We start from the raw sequence: 9,635 nt of genomic DNA on the forward strand, positions 1-9,635 counted from the left end.
AGCTTGAAGAGGTGAAGCTGAATGTGGTGAGAATGGTGTGATACATCCAGCTGGAGCAATGCCTTCAGGTGTGTAATTTCAGGACTGAAGGAATTATCTCCTGTCACACAGGACACCTAAAAATGCCACAAACTCTTAGCTGTAACAGGTAATTCCATAAATACATTGGATTTCTATGAACCAGCCTAGAGCTCAATAGGCTCAATAGGGTAAAATAACAACCCCACAAAAGTTAGCAGTGGAAAAGCAAACACAGACTATTGTGGCACTCCATAAATCAGGAAATTCTGAGTTGAAAGCAATGGTAGACTGAGGGAATGGGCTGGAGGATGTGTCATGTTTTCATGCCATGTTCTGGCTCTCCCTGACTCTGTACAAGGCAGACAATTTTAAAGTCAGCTCCAGGAACATCACCAATGGAGAGCCCTTCCCAACAAAATGCACATATTTGATGCCTCCCTGCCACGTGGTGGCACGTGGAAGGAAGGAGTTGTAAAGAATTTCAGAAATATTTTGCATATTTTCCCACAGTTAAAGACAAAGAAACAAAGGTATTAACCAGGATCCTTCAGAGAAAGGAGCCAAATTTTTTGCTTCTATATTTAGATTTCCTGGGCCACCATGGTCCCTGTTGAGCCAGGCTCAGTTGCTCCTCAAGGCTGCAGGTTGTGAAGTCTGAGAGAGCTGAACTTTGGTCTGAGGATAGGGCTGATGTGTGTCACAAGGTTGTGCTGCCCCTTCTATGCCCTGATCTACCCCAAACAATAGTCTAGGACAAGAGTGATGGGCTCAGTGGGTGCCAGGACTGGCAGGAAGGGAGGTGGCCCTGCCATGGGATGAGTCCTGGTCCAACTCCTGACCCCATGGCAGGCTCAGTGGGTGCTCAGCTCTGTAAGCCAGGCTGAAGGAGGGGAGGGGAATCTGGGACATTCTTCTGGAAAGCAGACTGACAGATCTGTCCCAAGACTGTGAAAAAGGGCCTGAAGCTCTTAACTGAAGTCTGCCTTGGTCCTCTTCGCTTTTCTGGCCCTGAGCATTGTATTTTCCCATAATGACTGGTTCAGGATCACCAGACTGGTTAATGACCTGGAATAATTTCATAAGAGATGAACCCAGACTGGGATTCAGCCAAGACACATAAACGGTTCAATTACCTGATTAGGGGATGAGCTTAAGCCAATTTGCAGGCAAAAACAAGGTCTGTGGGATTTAAGTCAGTTCTTATCGTGGTCATCATCTCAGGACAAGAAATGTAAGAGAGATGAATCTCCCTGTGGTTGGCAAAGATTAGAAAATGTGTTGTTTCCTTCTGACATGACATGCTTAATTCCTAAGTATCTGCTGGACAGCCTGGGTGGATTCTTGCACTTAGTGACTTTCCCAAAGTCAGCAAAGCAAAGTTATATCCTTCCAAACAATGTGCTCAAAGCAGCCTGCTCCTATTAGGAAAAACTACATCACTGAGGGATTTGCTTAATTGGAGCTTCTTTCCAGAAACTGGGTTGGCTCCTCAGTGGCAGATCCCAGTGATGGTCATGGAATTGAGATGTGTAACCAAAGCAGGGTGTGATACAAATTCAGATTACTGGGATGTTCATCCAAATGCTCTTACACAAGCTGGCTTATTAATTTTGTACATTTGTGTTGTACCCCATTCAAGGAATATTATTTTAACTAGATGCACTCAAATCAAGGTGAAGAAAGGAGCATGGTTCACCTAAAACACTCAAAAAACTGCAGGATTTTATCAAAATTCACAGGCAGTGACTCTTTGCTTAACAAAAACTGATGGTAAAGCCACAGGATGCCCAGAGAAGATGTGGCTGCCCTGAAAGTGTCCAAGGCCAAGTTGGATGGAGCTTGGAGCAACCTGGGCTGGTGGAAGGTGTCCCTGCCATGGCAGGGAGTGGGATTGGATGATTTTTAAAGTCTTCTCCAGCACAAACCTTTCTGTGTTTCTAGGACATCTTCATCAAGTGCCAAAACCGTCTTCCAACTCTGTGTGAAATGTAGCTTTGAATCCATTTCTGAAAAATTAGCTGAATTAATCACAGTGATACCTAATGAAAGGAATTCTTTGACATGTCTGGAAAGGAGAGTGCAGCAGGGTGTGTAAAGAAGCTGGAAAAGTCTGGATGTTTATAAGCCCTAATTTTTGATGGGCAGCTAACAAAATAACCCCAACTAGCCAAACAAATCTAAGCAAAGAAAAAAGATGTTATGACTTTTAAAATAATAGGTAGAAACAGACTGAGAACATGAAAAAAGAGGAGAGTCTATGTGAAACTAAATCAGTATGAATGAGCCTTAGGAAAGAAAGGGCAAGATATTGATGATGGTCTTCAGAAAAATGCATTTGCTCAAATGGAAGGACTTAAGACCCAGAACAGAAATTTTTAAGCTGAAAAATTGTGGAGAACTGGCAATGCCTTAGGAAATTTCTGTTAAAGTAAAATATACAGACTATTGCAACATGGAAAACAGCTCAAGGAAGTTGTAAGAAACTTACTTAACTTACTTAAGAATTAGCATTACTGAAAAGAAACAATAAGTCAAACTTAAATGGGAGAAAAAAATTTGTATTAAGAAGGTGTTTCAAAGCATCTGCACTTGACACCATTCACCTGTGTGTGTTATTGATGGTAACTGGAATATCCCACAGAGTTATGGAAATGATATTTGGAAACTTGGGGTGGGGCTGATGTGGGAGAAGAGTTACAGGGTGCCAGTCTTTGGAAAGAAGAATACAGTGAGTCAGCATCATTTCAGTTTTCAGAATAATCTTGAAATAAATCCTCAATCGGTAAGTGTGAAGAAGACAAGAGAGGGATGAATAACAGCCAAAATTTAATTTTTTTTTTTTAAGGAGAACCTATGCTGAAGAATTTTGATTTCTTTTTTTTTTTTTTTTTGACAAAACAGTAGGCCTGGAGGATTTGGAAAAAAAATCCCATAGATATTAGATATGACTTAAGGTCTGGACTTTATTTACTAAATAGTGTCCTAAGCAATTTTGAGAATTAAAGATTAGATAATGCTGCTATTTGTTGTACTGGAATTTGTCTGAAAAACAGCAAAGCATTCATAACTGTTCTCTGAGAAGTATCAGACCACAATGATGTATTAAGAAACAAAAACATAAATCTCCATAGGGCAAGCACCAGTCATCAATTTTTATTAATGAGTTAGAAATTCTGCAGACTGATCACATTTGCAACCCATGTGCACATGCAGAAAGACAAGACTGAAATCCAAAATTGTCTGGATTGGGAAAATCATCTGGAAAAAAATAAAGTCATGTTCAATTAGGCCAAATGTAAAATTCCAGCCCCAGATGGAATAATCAGCTGGGTGATGCAGCAGAATGGATGAATGACAGCAGCACAGGAGGAACATTTGTCAGGAATTCTCACTGCTGTGAAAGAGGAAAGTGCCCTGCAGAGATGGGAATCCATCAGGGTATAAATAAAAATCAATCAACTTCATAACAACTATTTTTCTCTCTTAAACCCTTTTAATATGACATAACACTCTTAAAATGTGTGTAATCATATTGCTGCAAATCTACTGGAAATTATTTTAATATTTCCACATTCTATGATTTTTCAGAGTTTTGTGTATTGTTATTACCTCTTATTACATGTTTAATTTGGATAGTAACAAAAAGAAGGAGCATAGAGAGACAATGGGAAGATTTTCTACTGATATGGTTGGTTTTGTCACAGAACTCCTTTCTTGTTTGTGATGAGCTCTTCTGTTAATTAAGAAAGGAGATGACAGAGGGTTGTTGATGGTAATGGGTAACGCACGAGAAATTTTTGGCTGGCCAGAGGCTCTCCTAGACTCTGGGTGGTGCCACTTTTCTAACAAAGGGGACCACAGAAAACTCCAGGTGAAGAAGGATTTAGAATTTAGGCACTGTGCCACATTCATTTGACCACATTTCTTAGGTCCCAGTCACTCCCCTGGGAATGAGGATGTCTGGCCAACACTCTGGAATTGGCTGTGAGAGTTCAACCAGAATTTCATGGAACCACAACTTCAAGTTTTAGTTTGGAAGGAGCCTCCAGAGATCACCCAATCCAACACCCTGCTCAAAACAGGTTTCATTAGACCAGGTTGTTCAGGGCCATGCCCAGATGGCTCTGGAACAACTTCATGGAAAGATAATTGCTTTTATCAACTGTTTTCCCAGTGGTTTTTTAGAGGGGGTGAAGGGGTGAATATCGAGATAATTTTGATCCTATGATAATCCTCAAAGCCAAAAATTCAAATGATACAAGCTAAAGATGCTGAAGGGAATGAATTGCAAGCACAGAATAATTAAAGAAAAAAAAGAAAGAAAAGAGAAAAGGATGGGAAGCAAGAGGGAAAGAGTTAATTCCCCCTTTTGTGCAGATTTCAATTTTTGTGCAGATTTCAATATGTACGGACAAAGCGATAACAGGGTGCTAATGTCCCAAGTCCTTGACTGTTTTGATTGGCACGAACAGCAGAACGAAGTCAGCTATAGTTAGATCTTGTTCCTACATGTCCAGACAGCTCCGTAAAAACGCAGGAATTTAAGGAGGGGTGAATCCTGCCAGCTCTTACCCAGACATGTGAAACTGCTGAGTCCAGCTCCGCTACCTCAGTGAGGAAAAGTTTTCAAGACCCTGTGCCAGGTGAGTCCCTTAAACAGATTTGTCTGTGATCCTTGCTCAGCAGCAAGCCTATCCGATTCCCAGGCCCTTTGGAAACCTCACCTGGCATGAATTCCATTTGTAGTTACAAATGCTGTAAATTATAGGTGTCACATGGACTGATAGCTGCAAAAAAAGGCTGTTATTTTTCATACTCTATGGTCAGAAATAACGAGTCTGCTCGTGGGCCAGAAAGCATGATTTCCCATTTGGAAGAATTTAAAGAATTAATTGTTTGGCAGGACAAATGTACTTGTAAAACTAGGCGTCAGAACACATTTTGCCCTTTGATTCCCTCTAAAATTCTCAGATAAACCAACTTAACCCAGATACACAAATCACACACATCAGCTGTCCAGCAGGGGAAAAAAAATGCTATTGCTAAAGGAATAAATACTCTGGATTTTAAAGGAGATGAAGCAACCTGAGTGGTCTGAAATAGTTTTTGGTCCACAAACAATTTAAAAGTATTTTAAGCAATTTTTTGTCTTGGTTTTTTTATAGGTTTCTCCATGGTTATTGAAAATTTTGTGCCTGGGATTCAGAGAGAGTTGGTCAAGAACCACATACATAGATCTATTTCCAATCCAGGGATCCAGAAAATATAATGAAAACTTGGCAGAACCTGAATTCAGTACGAATCATTCCTGCTCTCCACCACTGTGCTGAAAATCGCAGCAAAGCATATAAGGAGGATTTATGTACAGACCTATATATATTTACGTGTGCATTGAAAAGAAATAAAATATTGGTTCGGGTTGATTGATTTGCAATAGGTTGCTTCAAGCAAAATATTTTTTTTTAGAGACTCTGAACCAAAAAGGCAGAAGAGGAACCAGAATTCACTGAGATCAAGAAATCTGGCAGCCACATCACATTTTGGGAACACTAAATATTCCCAAGACAAAGAGCAGCTTGTTTCTGGGATGTGTCACCCAGTTTACAGCTGCAGCAGATGTAACTATACATATATGGAGAGGGACTTCTTCCAAGAGCAGGGACAAGGAGGGACAAGGAGGAATGGGTTCAAACTGAAAGAGAGTAGGTTTAGATGGGATGTTAGGAAGAAATTCTTCCATATGAGGGTGGTGAGGTCCTGGCACAAGGTGCCCAGAGAAGCTGTGGCTGTCCCTGGATCCCTGGAAGTGCCCAATGCCAGGCTGGACAGGGCTTGGAGCAGCCTGGGACAGTGGGATGTGTCCTTGCCCAGGAGGGTTGGAATTGGATGATCTTTAATGTCCTTCCCAACCAAAACCATTCCATAATTCTTTGGTTCTATGATATTTAGAAGTAGTGCTAATAAAAGCTCCCCCAGGCTGTTTATTTGCTGCTGTGTCTCTAACCTGGCTCATGCTGCAGGAGGTGACACTGCTGCCCTTTCCTTTCTCTTAGGAAACAATTGCATGATCCATGTGGCTCCAATATGGAACCACCACAATGATGGCTGCATTTAGGCACAGATCAGAGGGTTTTCTCACAGCTCACGCTAATCAGAGTGGTTAATGAGGTAGTGATGGATGAATCAGGTGCTAACAGCACCTGCACTGTGATTGCAATTTGGTAATTTGGGATTTTATTTGCATAATCACCCAGTGCCAGCCCTGCTGCACTGACACTGACAGAACTTGCAGCAGCACCAGGAGAAAGCTGATGGAGTTTCTGCAGGAAAACATTTGTGCTGGGTAAAACGCCTTCCAGACATGGGGCATGCTGAAAACTTCAGAGCACTGAGTCAGAACACACAAAAAGTGAAGCACATTCCTTTGAGGGCTTTCTGCTTTACCCCAGAGTTGGTCATGGGGGGCATTTTTAGTGCTGATGGAGATGTGAGTTTGTAGCCTGCTGAAAGCAGAGCAGGGGGTGGTGGAGAAAGTGGAGTCAAAGAAAGATAAAAGATGATAATCTGGGTTTCTGTAGTGGCAATGAGGCTTTTGAGAACATGAGGAGTTAAAAAATCACTCTGTAACCATCTAGAGGTCTCAGCAGCTCTTAGCTCCTAGAGCTGGATAGAGGGAAACAGGGAAAGGCAGAAGATATGGAAAACAAACACAAAACATAATTCTGTGCTTGCATTGGTGTAGATGAAAACATGGAAGGAGGGAGAAGATGAGACCAACTTCTTGTTTAGCAGGTGAAGAACAAGATGAGAACAGTCAGAGTATCTCTCTTACACTTGACCTCCCATTTTTGCACTATTTAGGATGTTTTCTGTGAGGGGAAGGGAAAAAAATGTCTTTGTGCACATAAAAGGATTTATAGTAGAATTTTTTACAAAGAAGTTATAAGGCTCATTCAGCAAATACAATTGTGGGCAGTTAACAGGCTGGAAAATTCAAAAGAGCTGCAAAAACATGTTTGATTGTGCAGCAAACAAAAGGATGGAGAATAAAAAGTCATAACAAGCTGCTTCTTTTGAAGCAGTCTGCCTTGAATTGTTGGGTCCCTTATAAGCTATAAATAAACTGCACATCTTTGTAGAGATCATTGTGCATAACTGAAAACCAAGAGAGATGGTAAAAAATACTCATTATTAGAATTACAGCAACAGGAATGGGACCTGTGGTGTTCAGGGTACAGATGGTCTGGAGCACTGGGACTGTGATTTATGAACCTGGCCTGCAGAAACTCAGGCTGTGGCAGAAGTGCTGTGAAGTGCCAACACACTGGATTATGTCCACAAATTCCCTTCAGTTCCTGAACTGGGGTCCATCAGAATGGAAACTGAGGCACAGGTTGCTTCAAAGGCTTTTTCTCAGAATCAAATAACAGAATCACAGACTCATAAAATCATTAAGGCTGCAAAAACCTGAAGATAGTTAAGCCTTCAACCCAGCACCACCTTTTTCACCACTTAGCCATACCCTCCAGTGGCATATCCACACCTTTTTCAGCAATTCCAGGGATGGTGACTCCATCAAATCTGTGACTATTTCTTATTTTGCCACCACACTTTGCTGCCAATTCCTATGGCACATAGAACAGGAATGTTATTAATAAAAAAGTGAAATGCTAAAAATTAAATTTTAAATTTATTTAGCTTGAGGGTTTTTATTTTGTTTTTAGAAGACTTACACTGCAGAAGAGTTTTGCATCTACCAGAGCTGGTGAAGTTTCACCCAGCATCTGGCACCTTGAGAACACTTGTGGCATCCTACAGCTTCCAGAGAGGGATTAATTCCTGTGCTGATTGGTGGCTGTGGCATGGACCAACAGGAGAGATGCCAACACCACTTAACTACTAAATCTTACACAAATTATATGGGCTGAATCAGGTAGAAGGAAGTCACCAAGATTTTTTTACCTCCCTCCTGCTTGCAAAGAACTTCTGTGGATCTGTTATTACTCCACGGGCTCATCGTTTAATCAGGCAAACTGTAATCACACCAATATTAATTATACATAACGATTCAGTCAGGCAAAGTGAAACCTGGCCACAAGGGAGATATTAGAGGTGATGTACTTATTTTTGATGCGCATATTAATGTGCTAACTTTAAATCTAAGGAACATTGTTTGACTGGAAAAACACTCATTACTAAAATTAGGCTGAAAGTTATAAGGCAGAAGAGATGCTGAATGATCTCATGTGGCAACAGTGATTTACAAACATCCATTATTAAAACCAGAAAGAGGTTGTGTTTCAATACTTTAATTATTCTGCAGGCATTATCTGATTCAGTTGTATTAATCTCCTGTTTGCTTGTTTGCTTGACCTGTGTGAATGGCCCAGGAATTTATTAGCATTTGTCATTTACATCCATTTATCAAGGATGTCAAGGTGATAGAGCAACTGAGGTAACAGTGCTGGAGGGGAAGAGAGAATAATCAGTGTCTACCTTAGCAGAGTGTACTTAAGCAAGGGACAGAACCAAAGCATACCAAAGTTTTTCAGTTGTGTTGAACTTGTCCAAAACTGCAATATTTCTCAGACTTCAGTATGACATCAAGCCAATGACTCTCCTAGTACTGAAAGCAGGTTTATATTCATGAGAAATTAAGCAAAATAAACTATATATTTGCTGACTTCAAGTTACACAAAACTCCCCATAAGACAAATAAGATAAGGGTGTAATCCTAAATATTTTTGGAATCCTGTAGCCCAAAGGGATATAACCATGCTCCTTATCTGAGCATCCTTTCCTGGGCAGATTTGAGATAAGCCTCATGGCTCTGCTCTCCAAGAAGAGAGCTATGCCTAATCCACTGCAAAATCTGTGCCTTTTGCTAGTAATTTAATGGGCTGAGCCAGCTCTGAAACTTGGTGTGCCAGTAATATTCCACCACAGATTTATGGCCATTAGCAGAAGATGAAAGAGTGCCATGTCACAGAGGCCATGGAGTCGGAGGGTGGAGAGTGTGACAGTCCAGCAGAGAAGAATTGAGGTGTCATCTGAGCACTCCAGAGTCACCCAATCACTATTAAATAGCCAAATCCATGGGGCAACTTGCAGAAAAAAACCCTGCCTTGTGTATAACGATAACCTCGGGATGGGGCTGGAGATACAGAAGGTGTTAGGTCACAGATCACCTAGAGAGCCCAATGGCAACACTGAGATGACTTCAAAAAAGCATAATTTATTTATCAGAATGACAGGGGAAAACTGTATGAAAAAGGGCACATGGGCAATGCAGGGCAACAAGATGCCAGCCAGCATAATAGTCATAGCATTTTAATAAGACTTGTGCTTAAAAACTTGAAAGGCTGTGAAAGTTGGAAAGAGCTAAAGGGCTGCTGGCAAAAGCCTGGAAGGTGAGTGCCTGACTTTTAACTCCTTCTGTGTCAGCCAATTCTTCAAGCAGCTCTTTAAAGGGCACAGCAGAAGGAATTCAGTGGAGTAGAATCACACAGTGACAGAATGGTTTAGGTTGGATGGGAAGATAAAATCTCATTCTAACCCCCTGGGTTGGGTGGGCAGGGACATCTTCCACTAGCCCAGGTTCCTCCAAGCCCCAG

General features: G+C 41.2%; 1 long non-coding RNA gene across 1 annotated transcript; it reads left to right on the top strand.

Annotated features, from left to right (window-relative positions):
• On the top strand, window positions 1–5,455 carry LOC116183543 (uncharacterized). The gene is made up of 2 exons (XR_013339789.1): window positions 1–68; window positions 5,187–5,455. It is a non-coding gene; the product is annotated as an uncharacterized LOC116183543 (long non-coding RNA).
• The last annotated feature ends 4,180 nt before the right edge of the window (window positions 5,456–9,635 follow it).

The sequence above is a fragment of the Lonchura striata genome, chromosome 4, assembly GCF_046129695.1.
Source record: "Lonchura striata isolate bLonStr1 chromosome 4, bLonStr1.mat, whole genome shotgun sequence".
NCBI lineage: Eukaryota > Metazoa > Chordata > Aves > Passeriformes > Estrildidae > Lonchura > Lonchura striata.